The sequence below is a fragment of the Gymnoscopelus microlampas genome, assembly GCF_963454915.1.
Source record: "Gymnoscopelus microlampas genome assembly, chromosome: 7".
NCBI lineage: Eukaryota > Metazoa > Chordata > Actinopteri > Myctophiformes > Myctophidae > Gymnoscopelus > Gymnoscopelus microlampas.
Genome location: NC_139944.1, coordinates 42,357,419 through 42,362,711, shown reverse-complemented (window position 1 = coordinate 42,362,711; position 5,293 = coordinate 42,357,419). Strand labels below are relative to the sequence as shown.

At 45.7% G+C, this 5,293-nt stretch overlaps 1 pseudogene across 1 annotated transcript; it reads left to right on the top strand.

The window, feature by feature from the left end:
• Positions 1-1,043: 1,043 nt before the first annotated feature.
• LOC311049494 (keratin, type II cytoskeletal 8-like) lies at positions 1,044-4,229 on the top strand (annotated as a pseudogene). Its single transcript, XR_014602885.1, has 9 exons — positions 1,044-1,364; positions 2,149-2,357; positions 2,467-2,527; positions 2,635-2,730; positions 2,857-3,021; positions 3,166-3,291; positions 3,426-3,646; positions 3,838-3,890; positions 4,023-4,229. The product of XR_014602885.1 is annotated as a keratin, type II cytoskeletal 8-like (transcript).
• Positions 4,230-5,293: the final 1,064 nt, after the last annotated feature.

The following is a 5,293-nucleotide window of genomic DNA, read 5'->3' as shown; positions in this document are numbered from 1 at the left end:
CTTGAACAGAAAAGATGTTCATTACGTAGCTATTTCATGTATGGTTGTTTTAGTTTTATTCATGTTGTTCACTGCTACACATCCAATCGACCCCCCTGGGGAAAACATAACAGTCAAGTTCTACCCTACTCTCATTGGGCGTCCATGTTCTCCTCCCTGGCTACAAATCCTCTGTGTACCCCTATCTCTACCCCTATCCCCTACCCTATCCCCTACCCCTATCCCATATCCCCTACCCCTGCACCACCACCATGCACTTGAACACCTCTTGCATGTCCCCAATTGACACCTGCGTTTGCTCGAATTAAGAGAACGAGGTTAGAGTTTCAAGAAATGCATCCAAGCAAGAACAACCGTAAACCTCACTATTCTGTTCTCACTGTGATTAGCAGCTGTGGCCTCAAATCCGGGTGTGTTAAAATCTTGAAATAAAATGTAGTTATTTGTCATGGCTGCTCATTATGAAATAATTTCAAACATTTTTTTTTGTGGAAATAATATGATTAAGCATGTCATTGTGTGGAAACCTCTTTGGCTGCCTGCAACATGATTCTTGCCATCTCTATTGCGACAAGCAACAATGATATTACAAAAGGTGCCCATTTCAGTCAGTTTAATACTGTACTATATCAGGTTTAGTTTAAAAAAAAATTCTAAATATTTTCATTCAACTTTTCTACCCCTACAGCCAGACCGGAGGCAGGGTGTAGTGAAGGTAGTGAAGGGCCCTTCACTACCTGTTTTACAGGCCTGGCCACTCCTGCCAGCCACAGCCTGGGGCGGGCCGGGGCTGAGGCAGGGGTAGGGGTAGGGGTAGGGGTAGGAGGAGGAGGATAGACAGAGAAAGTGTGAGCGCAGGATGAAGTGGTTAAAATGTTGCTCTTCCAGGTGGAAGCCCCACCCACCCTCCTCCCAGCTCTGTGTAACCATAAAAGCAGGCGGTGTCAGCAGGACTACACTCAGAGGATCTTGACTCTCCTTTTGAAGCTCACTCAGCCTCTGTCCTCCTCCTGCTTACACACAATCATCTTCAAGAGTCGACAATCCTAGAAGCAACCATGAGTCTCCGCGGAGGCAGACCCGGTTCCCAATCTTATTTTGGTGGTGGGGTGCCCACACGCAGCACCACAGGTGCTTCTGGATACTGTAGTATCAGTTACGCAGGTTGCGGATCTCGTACTAGAATCGACCGTGCCACCCTTGCGCCACGCATGCTGTGTGGCGGTGTCCACCCCATCACAGGTGTCACAGTCAACCACAGCCCGTTGAACCTGGAGATCGACCCCAACATCTCGGCAGTCCTCACCCATGAGAAGGACCAGATCAAGGGCCTGAACAACCGCTTTGCCTCCTTCATCGACAAGGTCAGTTCCCATTCATTCTTGTTTTGTTTAGTTTAGCTTAGTTTATTTAGCACATTGTTGTATAAAAATCACACCCAGTGTGAAGAGAGTGGTGCCTTTGAAAGTGTAACTGGTTGCATCCTTGTGTTGCAATCAGCAACAATATGTTGTCACGTGACACGTGACAACATATTGTCACGTGTCACGTGAAGCTTGACCAATCAGCCGTGCTCAAACATACGGACGGACATACGGACGGACGGACATATGGACACACGGACACACGGACAAAGTCAAATGTAGGACTGGTTGGCACCACTCAAAAAAATAGAAACGATACATAAAGTGGCCTTCGGAGATCAGTGTAGCATGTGAGGTGAGTCATAGCCAGACAGGAGATGGGTGCATTTTTGAAAGCTATACACACACACACAGCATTTTCCATGGCATACACAGTCTGGATATGTTATGAAATGATATGGTTGTGCACAGGGTGTGCCCTGTCCAGAAAGCCCATCCCTATCATGCTATCTATGAAGCTATGTAGGTAAAGGTGTGGTCTTTTTTTCGTGTTGCTCGTTCAAAGTTAACATGGCAGCATATCACCATCTGACACGCCCTTCATCTCCATTGAAGTTCAAGGCCATAAAGAAAAGGACATGAAAAGTCACATTCAACACCGTACAACTACTCAGTTCATTCCTCTGCCTTTACTGCTTCAACCTACCAAACCTTTATTTTAGAATGACAGTATTTGCCGCGTGACAAACTGACAATGTCTCCTCTCCCCTCTCCTCTCTTATAGGTACGCTTCCTGGAGCAGCAAAACAAAATGCTGGAGACCAAATGGAACCTGCTGCAGGGACAGACCTCCACCCGCTCCAACATTGACAGCATGTTCGAGGCCTACATCTCCAACCTGCGCAGACAGCTGGACGGGCTGGGCAACGACAAGATGAAGCTGGAGGGAGAGCTGAGGAACATGCAGGGCCAGGTCGAAGACTTCAAGAACAAGTGAGACTTGATGGCATGAAATTGTGAATGTAAAGAATCAAATAAAACATTTTTTTTTATGATGGCCAGAGAGTGAGCATGCTAAGTGGGTCCCTTGTGTTTTGAATAGGTATGAAGATGAAATCAACAAACGTGCATCAGTGGAGAATGAGTTTGTGCTGCTGAAGAAGGTAAGGATGAGGAATGGAGCAAGACCCTCCCGCCATTTCCTTCTGCAGAATGAAACTAAACTACATGGTTACTTTTTAAATCATTTTGTCAATAATTCTCTTTGCAGGATGTCGATGGCGCATACATGAACAAGGTGGAATTGGAGGCCAAGTGTGATGCTCTTCAAGATGAGATCAACTTTCTCAGGGCCGTCTACGAGGCTGTAAGTACTAGTACATAAAACTAGACATAGTCATATGTCTGTTGAATGTGAGACATCACCATCCATGCAACTGCAGTTCAAATCGATGAATGATGACAAATTGTAAAACATCAATTGCTTGTGTAGGAGCTGCGTGAGCTTCAAAGTCAGATTAAGGACACCTCAGTCATCGTGGAGATGGACAACAGCCGCAACCTGGACATGGACTCCATCGTGGCTGAAGTGCGTGCTCAGTATGAGGACATCGCCAACCGTAGCAAAGCTGATGCAGAACAGTGGTACAAGACCAAGGTGAGCAAGGGACAAGAAATAAGAGATATCAAAACTAAATGGTTTAAACAATATTAAGAGACTACTTTTTTTCTGTATTCTTTATTTAAATGCTTTCCAACTTTCTCCAACACTTTCCATGTATATTTTATTTGTCTACGCCAGGTTGAGGAGATTCAGACAACGGCTGGACAGTATGGCGATGACCTGCGGCAAACCAAATCCGAGATCTCAGAGTTGAACCGTATGATCGCCCGTCTTCAGAACGAGATCAAAGCGGTCAAGGGACAGGTAGGCATACATTATAGAACCTCTTTAAGCTGACCAGTCTAACCGATTGTTTAGCGAATGACGAATGGAATCAGCGTGAACTCATTTGTAAAAGCAGCAGGGGGTTAATTCCACTGTCATTTGTGTGCAAACAGAGGGCTAACCTTGAGGCTCAGATCGCTGAGGCTGAGGAGCGTGGTGAGATGGCAGTGAGGGACGCCAAGCTCCGCATCAAGGACCTGGAGGACGCTCTCCAGAAAGCCAAGCAGGACATGGCCCGCCAAGTGCGCGAGTACCAGGAGCTGATGAACGTCAAGCTGGCCCTGGACATCGAGATCGCCACCTACAGGAAACTGCTGGAAGGAGAGGAGACAAGGTGGGTGGTTTTACACTATATACCATTTATGGCCTGAAATATTTAGGAAAGCTCTATCGCACACCGCAAAAACAGTCTCAGATACAATACAAGTACAACTGAAATATGTAAAGTTTATTATCCTTTTTATTCTGCCTGAATTGTTGAATGAAATACTACTGTATGCTCAGACATATCTGCTCTATCAACAGGCTCAATGCTGGTCCACAGTCTGCTAGCATTCATGTGCAACAGAGCTCTGGAGGTAAGTTCTGCCTTTTAACATCATTATTCATCACCGAGCATCACCAGAGAATAAAAAAATAACGTGAACATTAAACAAACCTTTACCCAAACAACTATGAAATTGACTAACCTCTCTTTTCTTCATTCACAGGTTTCTCCAGTTCTAGCTCCGGTGGTGGCGGAGGTGGATTCGGCTATGGTGGTGGCTATGGAAGCGGGTGGCTATGGAAGTGGTGGTAGCGGCTATGGAAGCGGTGGTGGCATCACCGAATCTTCAGTGACAACCACCTCCAGCTCCAGGCGCTACTAAAACCCCTAAAAAACATCTGCGGTGCTATCCCATACTCTAAACCATCCCAAGTGAAAAAATTATATACTAAATATATTTTTCAGAAGTATACTTAATATACTCTTTTGTACTTTTTATAAATTACATTTAAATTGTCTTATTTTGGAAGTTGTCTATATATTAGAAGTATAATGTTAAGAAGTATATTACTAATAGCATCCGGGAACATATTCATAAATAGTATACTTATAAAGTATAGTAATTAGTATACTAATAAAGTATACTAAAGCAAACTTTAAGTATACTTTAAGTGTACTTTAAGTAATGCCTTTTTCAGTATATTTTTCAGCCATATACTATAAATACACTGATGAAAAGTGTACTTTTACGAAGTAGTACTTAAGTGAAACTTCAATTAAATAGGCATTAACATACTTACAAACCGCAGCCCAGTCAATAGGAGGATTGTGAAGTCTTAACCAGGGCTGGCCAAGGACTACAGGAAAATTAGGGGAGGAGATTATGTGGAATTGAATTTGTTCAAGATGATTACCTGAGACAAGGAGGTGCACTGGTTCGGAGCGGTGCGTGACTCGGGCAAGGAGCCAACCAGTCAGGGCATTTGCCTGCAGAGGTGAGGGAAGAGGCTTGATGGTAATGTTCATCTGGGAGGCGACGTCAGCGTCCAAGAAATTCTCAACTGCACCCGAGTCCACCAGGGCGAGCAGTGACAGGGACTGGGATTGCTAACGAAGGGTAGCAGAGAACTGCATTTGGCATGGGGGTTTGGGGGAGGAGATAGCTTGGCTCACCAGAACTCCCGCCTTCTCTTTTGGCCGCAAAGGACAGGCGTCACGGAAATGGCCGGGTTGCCCACAATAGATACTCACCCCAGTCTACACCCGGCGAAGGCGCTCTTCACGAGTAAGGTGGGCCCGGCCCACCTGCATGGGCTCCTCATCTGGGGGACTGCAGGCATAGGGAATTTGGGCTCGCATGGCATGGTTCTGTAGCTTCCCCCGATGGGGGGGTTCCCATGACCTAGGAGGAACTGGGTCAGCCTGCCACTGGGCCATCTGGTCGGAGATGTTGATAGCTGTTGTAATTGCTTCGTCAAGAGAGAGCTGCTCCTT